The sequence below is a fragment of the Coffea eugenioides genome, chromosome 8 (genome assembly GCF_003713205.1).
Source record: "Coffea eugenioides isolate CCC68of chromosome 8, Ceug_1.0, whole genome shotgun sequence".
NCBI lineage: Eukaryota > Viridiplantae > Streptophyta > Magnoliopsida > Gentianales > Rubiaceae > Coffea > Coffea eugenioides.
The window spans coordinates 39,393,252-39,411,121 of record NC_040042.1 but is presented as its reverse complement, the minus strand read 5'-3'; the positions used below and the strand labels follow the sequence as shown (position 1 = coordinate 39,411,121).

The following is a 17,870-nucleotide window of genomic DNA, read 5'->3' as shown; positions in this document are numbered from 1 at the left end:
TATATCCGAAGATAGCTGACCAAGCAAATGGGAAAAAACAAATGTCACTTTCCCATTTTAGCCCCATTTAAGGCAGTATAGTCCAAGTAAAAAGCATCTTCAAGGGTTATGTGGGTAAATTAGGTGATATAATTACTGTTTAGTGACAGGACTGAGCAATCTAATCAAGTGAATTGACCAACAAATCCTCTAATTCATGTCTAATAGGCCATGGGAAATAGTTCTTTGAAGGACGCGAGAGAGAAAAACCATTATAAAGGATACACAAGACACACAGGGCCTGTAAATGTCACTTTGCCCCCTAAAATATCTGTAATCCTCCCAGAAAGGTGCGATAGCATGGTGCAAAATTCATCTCAGGCTTCCAGAAAAATGCCTCGAGGTGCAGATGAAAATGCAAGGGAACGCTGAAAGAGCAAGTTCCCTTCCCCACGCGAGGCGCGGGCAAGGTGCCTATTTTTTTTTGGTGTTGCCCCGTTACTAATTTTTTTTTTATTGTTGTACACAGGATGCATCATACTTGTTACCTTAATTTGTTTGGTTGTAAATTTTTTTTATTTTGTTTACTCCGAATGCGAACTATTTCAATTGTGACCTGAGTTTGCAATAAGCTAGTGGTAAAGGTAAAAGAGTGCATTTTTTGAGTTTACGGTTTGTTCCATTTGGTTTATTCATGGATTCTACAGGTCGAAAGTTTGGCGTGTCACGTGATTTGTAACCCCAGATTGAACCAGTTGTTGTACTGTCACGCAGACGAATAAATATTAGACAGAATAAAAATATAAATAACCAATAGTGCTAGAGTTTTCATCCAAATGAAATTGTGAATAATTGTTTTTACAATTAGACACAAAGATTTGAAATATCATCATAGATGCTTGATGACATCCAAGGAATGGTGTAAATGTCTTCTTCAGTTGTGTGGGGAACAAAATATCCCCAAGAAACAAACACCATATTTTACCTGAAGATCATTCTGCAAAACAACAATTATAAGTCTTTTCTAGATTGCAAAGATACTGGAATTCATCATACTAATAAAATGTGCCTCACTTGAGCTTGAAACCACTTAAGCAAAGCAGTAGTATAAAATCAAAATAGATTTGTATAGTTAGAAATTGTTTTAAAGAGAAGAAACAAATCACCATGAATAGCCATGAGAAATTTTACCTGACAAAAGTATTAGATTCACTAATTTCAGTGACATCAGTGACTGAGGAAATGTCTAAAAGAGTAGCTCTGCGCAAGGTACTATGTTTTTCCCAAATGAGCTTGAAGCAGCAATAATTTGTTAGTAGATAGAAATGAACTACCTATCAGCATGAGCTCTTTTTTAACATAATGGATAAGAATCAGAGGATCAACAAGAATTTTAGCACTGTCTCTACCAATAAGAAAGATTAGAGGATCAATAAACTGCAATTTTTTAAGCAGTATGATTGCACACTACAACCAGTAGGCCAAACTAAATTTAAAGATACTTAAATATTGCAAAAAATTAGATTTGTTTCTATTCAGTGAGAACATCTTATCTTCTTATCAACAATCAAACACAAATTTCCTGTAGAAGCCCCAAAAGAGTAGGAAACATTGGAGTATAATATCCAGATTTTCTAAATAATAAAAAGGCATATTAAATAAGCTACTAAAAATGTTACCTTTAAAACTTATTGAACACCTGTAGATACAACAAATAATATGCAGGAAAAATCAAAGTAAAATACAAAAAAATTACAAGAAGGCATGAAACATAAAGTAAAAAAACCATGTAAATCAACAACTAAGGAGCACATACCTCATGCAGTAAAACCTAACCAAGCCAATTACATCAATAGCTGAAAACTTTAAAACCACAAAAGAAGCCAAAGTTAATTAGAGTTTTTTCTTTTTTATTAAAAAAATTAATTGAAAACTGAGGATATTGAGAGGACATAAAATAAGAATACACATAAAATTCAAAAGGGAAAGATATTATAATCATCAACAATGCAATGGTTAAAGGAAAATATTTGAAAAATCTAACAACAAAAATGAAAAGGAAATAAAGCTTACCTCTCAGTAAAGGAAATAATCGACACATCAATTTTACCATATGGAGAGTACTGCAAATCATTCAGCCAATAATTGATTACGAAATAGAGATCTTTCTAAATCGCCCATTGACACGAGGTAAGTAAAATAACCTAATTTGATTTAAAAAGCTAAAAATTAACATGATGCGGTTGAGCGCGGGGCTTATGGTGCTCAAGTAGACCCTGTGAAGGTGCCCCAAGGCCCAGTGACACGAGCACGAGCCAAGAGATTCAAGGAGTCGCTTCAAGCCTTGGTTCATGCCGTCCAAATCCAAGAGAAATTGTGACGACCCCACTTCTCCCAAGGGCGAACCCAAGGGTATCGGCGGGCCGCCTGCCTAGCTCGCGCCAGGACTCAAAACTTAAAGCAATAAAAGCCAGAAAATCCAAAAGAGTACTATACATACTATATACAATCCCAAAAGAGTTATAATTACATTCTCCAAAAGTACCTGCTCTTACTATCACATCCGTATAATTACAACCAAAACCAAAAGGGAGACCCTAAGAAGGGTCCTAATACAAACCACCAGAATAAAAACAAACATCCTAAAAGTTCAACTATTACAAGCCAATCTACTAAACTAGTGTATGAGCCCCAAACGTACCCGCGTCGGCCCCTGCTAAGGAAAACAAACGGAATGGGGTAAGCTAAAAGCTTAGTAAGTAAACAGGGGCAAAAGCGTAAATTTCACGTAACATCAATTACACAGTAAGAGTAAAGCAAAAGCAGAAAAGTAACATCACATAATAAGGATACGGGTGGCTCCAAAGCCAAGTCATTTGCCATGCGTGATCTCCTGTCGACACTCCGTCGACCATAAATAAGGTCCGTAGAACTTCACTTGTACACCCACCGACACCTTATCACCCTCACTGGCCAGTCACCTCACAAACTTGCCCAGGCGAACGAAATCACAAACTTGAGCTTGAGTCGCAAGCTCGGGTCACAAACTTGGTGACCTCAATCCAGGTTGGACTGACTTCGACCAAGCCCTAACCGGCTCGAATAGTCCATCCAGGTATTGAGTTCAACCTCAAACTCACAAAATTCACAAAATTATTCAAAAGTCACCCCGAGCCACAAGCTCAAGGGTTTTAGTTCCAAAATTTCTCATATACATATGTCATGTACAAATAAGCGCGCAAATTAGGGTTTAGGTCGAGCGCGATAAAGTACACTCTCGCCTAGGTACCCTTTTTACGCATAACGAAACACATAAACAACTAACACATAAGAGCGACCTGAATACTTACTCAAAATACCAAAAGTAGTATAAAGGCGGAATTCACTTTGTGTGTTGGCTAGTAGTGGGCCCCACCGGCACCGCCTAGCTCACCACTGTCTGAAATCGAAGATTATGTCACAATATATCATAAACGGCAACTAACGTACTTAAAACAAGCAAAACGGCAAAATTGGCACGCGCAAGTGCGGGAACGGCAAAACGGCCGCACACGTCCGCGCGGAACGGCAAACGGAAATGGCCAAATCGGCCATCTCAAACCGTTTTGGTCAAATTTTAGGCTAGGAATATCGGATCAAGGTACATGAGGTACCGTTACGAAGCTAAGAGGAAGGGCTACAATTTTCATGAAGACATCGAACCCAGATCTCAATGGGTATAGGTGAAAATTGCGTAAAACAGTTCCAGCTGTTTCATTGCGAGTTACCAAACAGGCCCTGTTTACAAGGCCGTAACTCACGGCTCAGAAATCGAAATCAAGAAATTCCAGAGGCGTTGGAAAGCTGAGACATAAGGTTAAAACTTTGATGTTTTGGCCAAGACTTGAATCCATTCAGAACAGAACTAAAATCGAGTGCCAAAGTACCCGTCAGAACTGTCCAAAAACCGGGCAGTTCTGACGATCGATATCGTTTCGATCATAACCGGAGCTACGGAACTCGGTTTTTGACGTACTTTATACCGTTTCGAAGCTGAGACCAAAATCTAAACTTCTTATGAAGGAGCCGACACCCAGATCGAAGGGAATCAAAACCGAAAAGTCATGGGCAGAAGCGAAACTAGAAAAACGCGCAGAATCAGAGGGTCAAAACAGGCTTGAGCATTTCGTCGATAACTCAGGCTACGCTAATCCGATTGACCTGAAATTTTGCAGGCATACTCAGGACTCAAGGGGCTACGACTTTCATGTTTTGAGGAATTCATAAATCCGTACATAGCATTAAGAAAAATGAAGCCGAAGTTCAGTCGTTAAACTGTCCTGTTTTCCCAGTTTTGCCGTTATCGCACGCCGAAGTCGCACGGTCCGTTCCTACGATTTTTATACCAGATTTCCAGCCATTTTGATACCAAATAACCTTATGTAACTTAGTTCTTAATTGGTCCGAAATTCCCTTCCCAAAACAGTCCAAATTTAACAATCATCAACCACAATCCCTAACCAAATTTCATTTGCACCAATGAACTTAATCCAACCTCTCACTAACCAAACTCTATCTCACTAACCATAAGCTAAGCTAAAGTAGCCTAATAGAGTTTAGGGTTTCTTAACCCAAATCCGATTTTTGCAAGTAACCAACCAAATCAAGTGAGGCAATTCATCAAACATAACCACTACAAGTCCATTTCTCAACTAAACAAGTAAGGAAAGCATTACATTAAAAAGCCCTAATTCTCTTTCTCTTGACCGAAATTTCCAGCAGCATAAATCACCAAAAATTAACCAAAGTACTCCATAAAAACAAGTGATAGGCATAAGAGGTACCACAATCAAGCACAACTAAGGTCCTATGCCAAAATAACCACTAGTTCATCAAACAATAATCAACTTAAGTCTTCAAATAGACTTTCTTACCTTTGATTCAAGCTTTGTAGATGATCACCCACAACAATCAAGTGATCAAGTTGTTTCTCCAAGATCCAAACTCAAGATTGAAGAGCAAAAATGATGCACCAAAGCAAGCTTTCCTTTTCTTTTTTTCTTTCTCTTCTCACGGCTCTCACTCTCTCTTATTCTCTTAGTTTTTGTTTTGTTTTATTTCTCTTGTCTCTCTTATAGTTGTAAGACAACATATTAGTCAAAGCTTTGGAAGATATTTCTTATGGCCAGCCAATCACATAAATGCTTTATTTGTTGTTTTCACCCTTGCACTTCAACTTTCTCTTTCATATACATTTTCCCTCAAACATTTGATAACCTTTCAATTTACTCCATAAGTCATAACTTAATCTAATCTAAAACATATAATCACGCTTAATTATTTCACTAATCACTTTCTCATCTTAATCACTTACACTTAAGCATGCTCTATCCCACATAAAAGTACTTAAACAATAACCTTTTTGTCAAGGGCAAAATTAGGTTTAAACCCACTTAAAACTTCTAATAAATCATAACATTAGGGATTTTGCTCACTTAGGGTTTCTAACCTTCTTAAACTTAATTAATCTATACCAAATGGATTAAATCCTATTCTTACCCACACTAAGACACACATTAACCTTACTAACTTTAATCACCACTCGAACTTGTAACCAATACATAACTAGGGTTTAAATCTTAAATCCCTACTTAGGGTTTTCGAACTACTCCCGAAACCAAACGTTACCGCCCAACTAATGAATATATTAACATAGAACGGACTGGGGCCTCACAATCTCCCCCACTTAGGACAATTTCGTCCTCGAAATTAATTCGTTGGTCAAAGCGTACCTTCAAAATCCACCGAAGGATTCGTCATCTCAGGTTGACCCATCGCATAGACTCTTGCTGGCCCTTTGGGTCGATTTTCCCCTGCAGTTGACGGCTTAGTTGTGGTCCCTTCAGTCGGTGACTTGAGTCCATCCTTCTGTATTTTAGGGCACCGGGCAATCAGGTGTTCGGTGCTTCCACATTTGTAGCATTTCCGGACTGAACTATTTTTCCAACAATTCTCATCGGTGTGGTTGCCCCCACAGAAACCACAGGTTGGCTTAGCGGCCGTACTTGACCCTCCACGCTGAGCACTCTTCTGAGGCTCTTGCACTATTTGACCTCGCCCAAAGCTATTCGGGGTCCTTGCAGGTCGTGGACCATCCGTACCTTTATTTATCTTGGCAGATGGCTCGTTTCGCGAGCTTTGTCCGACCATGGAATCATTTGAGCTAGGTTGCCTCCTTTTCCGATCGTGGAAGGCTTTAACCTGTCCTCTGGCAGTCTCAATTCGCTGTGCTTTTTCTAGCGCTTGGCTAAACGTATTCAACTGAGCCGCTGCTAGCGATTCCTGGATTTCCACATTTAAACCTTGAACGAATCGACGGATTCGTTTCTGCTCCGTTAACACCAGCTCTGGGGCAAAGCGAGAAAGTTTAGTGAACTGAGTTTCGTACTCCGCCACACTCGAGGCCCCTTGACGTAGGCGGATGAAATCATCTTCCCGTTTTTCTTGCACAATGGGTGGTAAATATTTTTCATTAAACTCCCGTGTGAAGTTGATCCAGGTCCGAGGAGTCTGTTCGCGCTCCCACTTGGCTTTGATTACATTCCACCAGGCTCGAGCGGCCCCTTCAAACTGAAAGACCGCAAAGGATATCTGCCGCTCCTCTGCATACCTAAGCGCGGCAAATATGTCTAACATACGGTCTAGCCAACCCCGCTAAGTCAGGGTCGGCCCCACCGATAAACTTTGGGGGTGCGAATTTTTGGAATCGCTCCAAGGCACGGTCTTCACCCTCGTGATTGCCTGGATTATGTCCCGGATTATGTCCAGGATTCCCCATACCGCTTCCTTGGCCCTGTTGATTTGTCATTTGCTCTAGTAAATCGGCCATCCGCTGGATGGCTGTAGCGACTTGATCTTGCTCTGGTCCTTGTTCCCTTTCAGGGCTTCGTGCTCGCCCTCTACCTCCACCTCGAGTACCGGAGGCCATTTAAGTGCAAACGTCTATAGATCGGAACATTACACATAAACTTATTATCCGGACTATGAGCAAAAGTACGGACGTAAAGCGTACGAACAAAAGACACACAAAGGATAAATTCAAAATGCTACTCAAATATATACATAGATATACAAAATCACACCAAAAGATTTACAGATTACCGACCTCCAGTCGGTACAAAACCCAATGTACACATGAGCACTCCGGCTCCAAGCCAACCAAATAAAGAAAGAAAGTGGTCATGCCAGTTTTAACAAAAGGAATCTACCAGCTAATCAAAAGACGAAAGCGACCCTAAACGCCTCCCCTAGGGCCCTGGTCCCCAACGGAACCTAAAGTACCAATCTCGCCTATCTGCTCTGGCCCAGTAGCTCGCGGGGGTGCCTCCGCGGCCATATCTAGCAAGACCCCGCAGTCAAACGTGATACTCCGGGCCCTCTCCCTAAGCTGCCTCTTCAAAGAGAAGAGGTGCTGGTGTGTGTCCCGGAGGTCCCGCTCCAGGTCCCTAACGCGTAACGCCTGCCAGCGGCTAAACTGTCTAGCCTCCTCAAGCTGCTCCCTCAGAGTCTCGACCGTCCTGTCGAGGTGATAACGCTCATCATCCAATGCTAAGACTATCTCGTCGGGATAGCCGTAAGTATACCAACACGCGCAGGGTCGGCGCGACACCTGGCCGAAGGGGGAGTACAAAGTGTAAGGCTCTCCCAGCCTCTGTCGATAACGGATAGCCCGCTTACGCAGCGGTCGATCCTCTGGGCCCCTCCTACTCGAACTGCCTGGGTCCATACCTACAAAACATTAAGTCGTCAGTCAACCGGCATTTCAACTTAAAAGATATCATTCAACTTAAAAGAATCCAATATGCCTAATGCCTATCGCGTATGTCCCACAATTGCCCAAGTCCTCAAACCTGGGCGCTCTGATACCAACTGTGACGACCCCACTTCTCCCAAGGGCGAACCCAAGGGTATCGGCGGGCCGCCTGCCTAGCTCGCGCCAGGACTCAAAACTTAAAGCAATAAAAGCCAGAAAATCCAAAAGAGTACTATACATACTATATACAATCCCAAAAGAGTTATAATTACATTCTCCAAAAGTACCTGCTCTTACTATCACATCCGTATAATTACAACCAAAACCAAAAGGGAGACCCTAAGAAGGGTCCTAATACAAACCACCAGAATAAAAACAAACATCCTAAAAGTTCAACTATTACAAGCCAATCTACTAAACTAGTGTATGAGCCCCAAACGTACCCGCGTCGGCCCCTGCTAAGGAAAACAAACGGAATGGGGTAAGCTAAAAGCTTAGTAAGTAAACAGGGGCAAAAGCGTAAATTTCACGTAGCAACATTTACACAGTAAGAGTAAAGCAAAAGCAGAAAAGTAACATCACATAATAAGGATACGGGTGGCTCCAAAGCCAATTCATTTGCCATGCTTGATCTCCTGTCGACACTCCGTCGACCATAAATAAGGTCCGTAGAACTTCACTTGTACACCCACCGACACCTTATCACCCTCACTGGCCAGTCACCTCACAAACTTGCCCAGGCGAACGAAATCACAAACTTGAGCTTGAGTCGCAAGCTCGGGTCACAAACTTGGTGACCTCAATCCAGGTTGGACTGACTTCGACCAAGCCCTAACCGGCTCGAATAGTCCATCTAGGTATTGAGTTCAACCTCAAACTCACAAAATTCACAAAATTATTCAAAAGTCACCCCGAGCCACAAGCTCAAGGGTTTTAGTTCCAAAATTTCTCATATACATATGTCATGTACAAATAAGCGCGCAAATTAGGGTTTAGGTCGAGCGCGATAAAGTACACTCTCGCCTAGGTACCCTTTTTACGCATAACGAAACACATAAACAACTAACACATAAGAGCGACCTGAATACTTACTCAAAATACCAAAAGTAGTATAAAGGCGGAATTCACTTTGTGTGTTGGCTAGTAGTGGGCCCCACCGGCACCGCCTAGCTCACCACTGTCTGAAATCGAAGATTATGTCACAATATATCATAAACGGCAACTAACGTACTTAAAACAAGCAAAACGGCAAAATTGGCACGCGCAAGTGCGGGAACGGCAAAACGGCCGCACACGTCCGCGCGGAACGGCAAACGGAAATGGCCAAATCGGCCATCTCAAACCGTTTTGGTCAAATTTTAGGCTAGGAATATCGGATCAAGGTACATGAGGTACCGTTACGAAGCTAAGAGGAAGGGCTACAATTTTCATGAAGACATCGAACCCAGATCTCAATGGGTATAGGTGAAAATTGCGTAAAACAGTTCCAGCTGTTTCATTGCGAGTTACCAAACAGGCCCTGTTTACAAGGCCGTAACTCACGGCTCAGAAATCGAAATCAAGAAATTCCAGAGGCGTTGGAAAGCTGAGACATAAGGTTAAAACTTTGATGTTTTGGCCAAGACTTGAATCCATTCAGAACAGAACTAAAATCGAGTGCCAAAGTACCCGTCAGAACTGTCCAAAAACCGGGCAGTTCTGACGATCGATATCGTTTCGATCATAACCGGAGCTACGGAACTCGGTTTTTGACGTACTTTATACCGTTTCGAAGCTGAGACCAAAATCTAAACTTCTTATGAAGGAGCCGACACCCAGATCGAAGGGAATCAAAACCGAAAAGTCATGGGCAGAAGCGAAACTAGAAAAACGCGCAGAATCAGAGGGTCAAAACAGGCTTGAGCATTTCGTCGATAACTCAGGCTACGCTAATCCGATTGACCTGAAATTTTGCAGGCATACTCAGGACTCAAGGGGCTACGACTTTCATGTTTTGAGGAATTCATAAATCCGTACATAGCATTAAGAAAAATGAAGCCGAAGTTCAGTCGTTAAACTGTCCTGTTTTCCCAGTTTTGCCGTTATCGCACGCCGAAGTCGCACGGTCCGTTCCTACGATTTTTATACCAGATTTCCAGCCATTTTGATACCAAATAACCTTATGTAACTTAGTTCTTAATTGGTCCGAAATTCCCTTCCCAAAACAGTCCAAATTTAACAATCATCAACCACAATCCCTAACCAAATTTCATTTGCACCAATGAACTTAATCCAACCTCTCACTAACCAAACTCTATCTCACTAACCATAAGCTAAGCTAAAGTAGCCTAATAGAGTTTAGGGTTTCTTAACCCAAATCCGATTTTTGCAAGTAACCAACCAAATCAAGTGAGGCAATTCATCAAACATAACCACTACAAGTCCATTTCTCAACTAAACAAGTAAGGAAAGCATTACATTAAAAAGCCCTAATTCTCTTTCTCTTGACCGAAATTTCCAGCAGCATAAATCACCAAAAATTAACCAAAGTACTCCATAAAAACAAGTGATAGGCATAAGAGGTACCACAATCAAGCACAACTAAGGTCCTATGCCAAAATAACCACTAGTTCATCAAACAATAATCAACTTAAGTCTTCAAATAGACTTTCTTACCTTTGATTCAAGCTTTGTAGATGATCACCCACAACAATCAAGTGCTCAAGTTGTTTCTCCAAGATCCAAACTCAAGATTGAAGAGCAAAAATGATGCACCAAAGCAAGCTTTCCTTTTCTTTTTTTCTTTCTCTTCTCACGGCTCTCACTCTCTCTTATTCTCTTAGTTTTTGTTTTGTTTTATTTCTCTTGTCTCTCTTATAGTTGTAAGACAACATATTAGTCAAAGCTTTGGAAGATATTTCTTATGGCCAGCCAATCACATAAATGCTTTATTTGTTGTTTTCACCCTTGCACTTCAACTTTCTCTTTCATATACATTTTCCCTCAAACATTTGATAACCTTTCAATTTACTCCATAAGTCATAACTTAATCTAATCTAAAACATATAATCACGCTTAATTATTTCACTAATCACTTTCTCATCTTAATCACTTACACTTAAGCATGCTCTATCCCACATAAAAGTACTTAAACAATAACCTTTTTGTCAAGGGCAAAATTAGGTTTAAACCCACTTAAAACTTCTAATAAATCATAACATTAGGGATTTTGCTCACTTAGGGTTTCTAACCTTCTTAAACTTAATTAATCTATACCAAATGGATTAAATCCTATTCTTACCCACACTAAGACACACATTAACCTTACTAACTTTAATCACCACTCGAACTTGTAACCAATACATAACTAGGGTTTAAATCTTAAATCCCTACTTAGGGTTTTCGAAATACTCCCGAAACCAAACGTTACCGCCCAACTAATGAATATATTAACATAGAACGGACTGGGGCCTCACAATCTCCCCCACTTAGGACAATTTCGTCCTCGAAATTAATTCGTTGGTCAAAGCGTACCTTCAAAATCCACCGAAGGATTCGTCATCTCAGGTTGACCCATCGCATAGACTCTTGCTGGCCCTTTGGGTCGATTTTCCCCTGCAGTTGACGGCTTAGTTGTGGTCCCTTCAGTCGGTGACTTGAGTCCATCCTTCTGTATTTTAGGGCACCGGGCAATCAGGTGTTCGGTGCTTCCACATTTGTAGCATTTCCGGACTGAACTATTTTTCCAACAATTCTCATCGGTGTGGTTGCCCCCACAGAAACCACAGGTTGGCTTAGCGGCCGTACTTGACCCTCCACGCTGAGCACTCTTCTGAGGCTCTTGCACTATTTGACCTCGCCCAAAGCTATTCGGGGTCCTTGCAGGTCGTGGACCATCCGTACCTTTATTTATCTTGGCAGATGGCTCGTTTCGCGAGCTTTGTCCGACCATGGAATCATTTGAGCTAGGTTGCCTCCTTTTCCGATCGTGGAAGGCTTTAACCTGTCCTCTGGCAGTCTCAATTCGCTGTGCTTTTTCTAGCGCTTGGCTAAACGTATTCAACTGAGCCGCTGCTAGCGATTCCTGGATTTCCACATTTAAACCTTGAACGAATCGACGGATTCGTTTCTGCTCCGTTAACACCAGCTCTGGGGCAAAGCGAGAAAGTTTAGTGAACTGAGTTTCGTACTCCGCCACACTCGAGGCCCCTTGACGTAGGCGGATGAAATCATCTTCCCGTTTTTCTTGCACAATGGGTGGTAAATATTTTTCATTAAACTCCCGTGTGAAGTTGATCCAGGTCCGAGGAGTCTGTTCGCGCTCCCACTTGGCTTTGATTACATTCCACCAGGCTCGAGCGGCCCCTTCAAACTGAAAGACCGCAAAGGATATCTGCCGCTCCTCTGCATACCTAAGCGCGGCAAATATGTCTAACATACGGTCTAGCCAACCCTCCGCTAAGTCAGGGTCGGCCCCACCGATAAACTTTGGGGGTGCGAATTTTTGGAATCGCTCCAAGGCACGGTCTTCACCCTCGTGATTGCCTGGATTATGTCCCGGATTATGTCCAGGATTCCCCATACCGCTTCCTTGGCCCTGTTGATTTGTCATTTGCTCTAGTAAATCGGCCATCCGCTGGATGGCTGTAGCGACTTGATCTTGCTCTGGTCCTTGTTCCCTTTCAGGGCTTCGTGCTCGCCCTCTACCTCCACCTCGAGTACCGGAGGCCATTTAAGTGCAAACGTCTATAGATCGGAACATTACACATAAACTTATTATCCGGACTATGAGCAAAAGTACGGACGTAAAGCGTACGAACAAAAGACACACAAAAGATAAATTCAAAATGCTACTCAAATATATACATAGATATACAAAATCACACCAAAAGATTTACAGATTACCGACCTCCAGTCGGTACAAAACCCAATGTACACATGAGCACTCCGGCTCCAAGCCAACCAAATAAAGAAAGAAAGTGGTCATGCCAGTTTTAACAAAAGGAATCTACCAGCTAATCAAAAGACGAAAGCGACCCTAAACGCCTCCCCTAGGGCCCTGGTCCCCAACGGAACCTAAAGTACCAATCTCGCCTATCTGCTCTGGCCCAGTAGCTCGCGGGGGTGCCTCCGCGGCCATATCTAGCAAGACCCCGCAGTCAAACGTGATACTCCGGGCCCTCTCCCTAAGCTGCCTCTTCAAAGAGAAGAGGTGCTGGTGTGTGTCCCGGAGGTCCCGCTCCAGGTCCCTAACGCGTAACGCCTGCCAGCGGCTAAACTGTCTAGCCTCCTCAAGCTGCTCCCTCAGAGTCTCGACCGTCCTGTCGAGGTGATAACGCTCATCATCCAATGCTAAGACTATCTCGTCGGGATAGCCGTAAGTATACCAACACGCGCAGGGTCGGCGCGACACCTGGCCGAAGGGGGAGTACAAAGTGTAAGGCTCTCCCAGCCTCTGTCGATAACGGATAGCCCGCTTACGCAGCGGTCGATCCTCTGGGCCCCTCCTACTCGAACTGCCTGGGTCCATACCTACAAAACATTAAGTCGTCAGTCAACCGGCATTTCAACTTAAAAGATATCATTCAACTTAAAAGAATCCAATATGCCTAATGCCTATCGCGTATGTCCCACAATTGCCCAAGTCCTCTAACCTAGGCGCTCTGATACCAACTGTGACGACCCCACTTCTCCCAAGGGCGAACCCAAGGGTATCGGCGGGCCGCCTGCCTAGCTCGCGCCAGGACTCAAAACTTAAAGCAATAAAAGCCAGAAAATCCAAAAGAGTACTATACATACTATATACAATCCCAAAAGAGTTATAATTACATTCTCCAAAAGTACCTGCTCTTACTATCACATCCGTATAATTACAACCAAAACCAAAAGGGAGACCCTAAGAAGGGTCCTAATACAAACCACCAGAATAAAAACAAACATCCTAAAAGTTCAACTATTACAAGCCAATCTACTAAACTAGTGTATGAGCCCCAAACGTACCCGCGTCGGCCCCTGCTAAGGAAAACAAACGGAATGGGGTAAGCTAAAAGCTTAGTAAGTAAACAGGGGCAAAAGCGTAAATTTCACGTAGCAACATTTACACAGTAAGAGTAAAGCAAAAGCAGAAAAGTAACATCACATAATAAGGATACGGGTGGCTCCAAAGCCAATTCATTTGCCATGCTTGATCTCCTGTCGACACTCCGTCGACCATAAATAAGGTCCGTAGAACTTCACTTGTACACCCACCGACACCTTATCACCCTCACTGGCCAGTCACCTCACAAACTTGCCCAGGCGAACGAAATCACAAACTTGAGCTTGAGTCGCAAGCTCGGGTCACAAACTTGGTGACCTCAATCCAGGTTGGACTGACTTCGACCAAGCCCTAACCGGCTCGAATAGTCCATCTAGGTATTGAGTTCAACCTCAAACTCACAAAATTCACAAAATTATTCAAAAGTCACCCCGAGCCACAAGCTCAAGGGTTTTAGTTCCAAAATTTCTCATATACATATGTCATGTACAAATAAGCGCGCAAATTAGGGTTTAGGTCGAGCGCGATAAAGTACACTCTCGCCTAGGTACCCTTTTTACGCATAACGAAACACATAAACAACTAACACATAAGAGCGACCTGAATACTTACTCAAAATACCAAAAGTAGTATAAAGGCGGAATTCACTTTGTGTGTTGGCTAGTAGTGGGCCCCACCGGCACCGCCTAGCTCACCACTGTCTGAAATCGAAGATTATGTCACAATATATCATAAACGGCAACTAACGTACTTAAAACAAGCAAAACGGCAAAATTGGCACGCGCAAGTGCGGGAACGGCAAAACGGCCGCACACGTCCGCGCGGAACGGCAAACGGAAATGGCCAAATCGGCCATCTCAAACCGTTTTGGTCAAATTTTAGGCTAGGAATATCGGATCAAGGTACATGAGGTACCGTTACGAAGCTAAGAGGAAGGGCTACAATTTTCATGAAGACATCGAACCCAGATCTCAATGGGTATAGGTGAAAATTGCGTAAAACAGTTCCAGCTGTTTCATTGCGAGTTACCAAACAGGCCCTGTTTACAAGGCCGTAACTCACGGCTCAGAAATCGAAATCAAGAAATTCCAGAGGCGTTGGAAAGCTGAGACATAAGGTTAAAACTTTGATGTTTTGGCCAAGACTTGAATCCATTCAGAACAGAACTAAAATCGAGTGCCAAAGTACCCGTCAGAACTGTCCAAAAACCGGGCAGTTCTGACGATCGATATCGTTTCGATCATAACCGGAGCTACGGAACTCGGTTTTTGACGTACTTTATACCGTTTCGAAGCTGAGACCAAAATCTAAACTTCTTATGAAGGAGCCGACACCCAGATCGAAGGGAATCAAAACCGAAAAGTCATGGGCAGAAGCGAAACTAGAAAAACGCGCAGAATCAGAGGGTCAAAACAGGCTTGAGCATTTCGTCGATAACTCAGGCTACGCTAATCCGATTGACCTGAAATTTTGCAGGCATACTCAGGACTCAAGGGGCTACGACTTTCATGTTTTGAGGAATTCATAAATCCGTACATAGCATTAAGAAAAATGAAGCCGAAGTTCAGTCGTTAAACTGTCCTGTTTTCCCAGTTTTGCCGTTATCGCACGCCGAAGTCGCACGGTCCGTTCCTACGATTTTTATACCAGATTTCCAGCCATTTTGATACCAAATAACCTTATGTAACTTAGTTCTTAATTGGTCCGAAATTCCCTTCCCAAAACAGTCCAAATTTAACAATCATCAACCACAATCCCTAACCAAATTTCATTTGCACCAATGAACTTAATCCAACCTCTCACTAACCAAACTCTATCTCACTAACCATAAGCTAAGCTAAAGTAGCCTAATAGAGTTTAGGGTTTCTTAACCCAAATCCGATTTTTGCAAGTAACCAACCAAATCAAGTGAGGCAATTCATCAAACATAACCACTACAAGTCCATTTCTCAACTAAACAAGTAAGGAAAGCATTACATTAAAAAGCCCTAATTCTCTTTCTCTTGACCGAAATTTCCAGCAGCATAAATCACCAAAAATTAACCAAAGTACTCCATAAAAACAAGTGATAGGCATAAGAGGTACCACAATCAAGCACAACTAAGGTCCTATGCCAAAATAACCACTAGTTCATCAAACAATAATCAACTTAAGTCTTCAAATAGACTTTCTTACCTTTGATTCAAGCTTTGTAGATGATCACCCACAACAATCAAGTGCTCAAGTTGTTTCTCCAAGATCCAAACTCAAGATTGAAGAGCAAAAATGATGCACCAAAGCAAGCTTTCCTTTTCTTTTTTTCTTTCTCTTCTCACGGCTCTCACTCTCTCTTATTCTCTTAGTTTTTGTTTTGTTTTATTTCTCTTGTCTCTCTTATAGTTGTAAGACAACATATCAGTCAAAGCTTTGGAAGATATTTCTTATGGCTAGCCAATCACATAAATGCTTTATTTGTTGTTTTCACCCTTGCACTTCAACTTTCTCTTTCATATACATTTTCCCTCAAACATTTGATAACCTTTCAATTTACTCCATAAGTCATAACTTAATCTAATCTAAAACATATAATCACGCTTAATTATTTCACTAATCACTTTCTCATCTTAATCACTTACACTTAAGCATGCTCTATCCCACATAAAAGTACTTAAACAATAACCTTTTTGTCAAGGGCAAAATTAGGTTTAAACCCACTTAAAACTTCTAATAAATCATAACATTAGGGATTTTGCTCACTTAGGGTTTCTAACCTTCTTAAACTTAATTAATCTATACCAAATGGATTAAATCCTATTCTTACCCACACTAAGACACACATTAACCTTACTAACTTTAATCACCACTCGAACTTGTAACCAATACATAACTAGGGTTTAAATCTTAAATCCCTACTTAGGGTTTTCGAACTACTCCCGAAACCAAACGTTACCGCCCAACTAATGAATATATTAACATAGAACGGACTGGGGCCTCACAGAAATCGCCTATTGAAGGAATTGAGTTGGAAGATCCTTGCAAGACTACTAAAGTATTGCTGACTATTGAAGTTGCAAGTGTTCAAACTCCAAACGACGGATTGGGGCGCTGAGCTGTACGGGGGTCTCGCTGACCGGTCAGCGAGTCGGGGATCTAGGGGGCGACGCGCCCCGGCTGGGGGGGTCCGGGGGGCAGCGATGCCTCCGGTGGGGGTTCAGGGGCAACGCCCCCGAGGCTTACGGTCTATGTATTGTTGGACCAACTTCGGCCAAGTAGAAGACATGGGCTGGCCGAATTTCCTTATTGTTTTTCCAAACTTTATTAGGGTTTAGTTAAGACTATAAATAGCTCTAAGTGATGTTTTACATTCAGTTTTCCGATATTATTCAATAAAATTCCAGAATTTCGTCCATTAATTGTGGCAAATTCCTTTAGCTTGTGAAAGCTAGTTTGAACGTCCTAGAGTTGATCCTAGGTTGTTTATTGACTTATCAATCAAGCGATCACACTTGATTGTGGCGTCCTTTACCGTTGAATTCGCTCTTGAGTGGTCCAAGTTTGGGTTCAACTCCATCAAATCGTCAACGTGCCCTCTAAGATCCTAAGTAGCTTCCGTGTCTCACATCATAACATCACCATCAGAGCTGATACTTACAAAAAAAAAGTCACCATTGAAGCACACAACAATCTTCTGGCATAATTGAAGTTTCACGATCTTAAATAGCCCTCAAACGGAAAAAGAAAAGATGAACAAAGAGGCTAAGGAAAAGACGAAATGGGAAGGAAGAAAGAGAAAATAACAAGAAGAATGTAGGGGTGGAGGCTAATATGGAGGCGTAGAATTATCCTTGGAGAGCTGGAAACTTCCTTTTGGACTAAAAGGACGATCCTAGCCTAGAGATGGTTGTCTAGACACCAGACAAAAGGCATCTTTTGGGTTATTATTGTCAATACACTTTTTACGAGAGTCGCCTAATTACCAAAATATCCTGCTTGAAGGCAGATGAAAAGATTGAAGCTCAAGCAAATGGGCCAAACCGTAATCTGAACCAACACACATGCAAAAGACTGTAGTACAGCAAGCAAGACAAGCAATACAATGCAAGG

The 17,870-nt window shown here is 42.2% G+C and overlaps 1 long non-coding RNA gene across 1 annotated transcript; it reads right to left on the bottom strand.

The window, feature by feature from the left end:
- Positions 1 to 764: 764 nt before the first annotated feature.
- On the bottom strand, positions 765 to 17,558 carry LOC113781096. Its single transcript, XR_003469553.1, has 2 exons — positions 17,419 to 17,558; positions 765 to 976 (listed from the first exon to the last, which is right to left on the bottom strand). It is a non-coding gene; the product is annotated as an uncharacterized LOC113781096 (long non-coding RNA).
- Between the last annotated feature and the right edge of the window lie 312 nt (positions 17,559 to 17,870).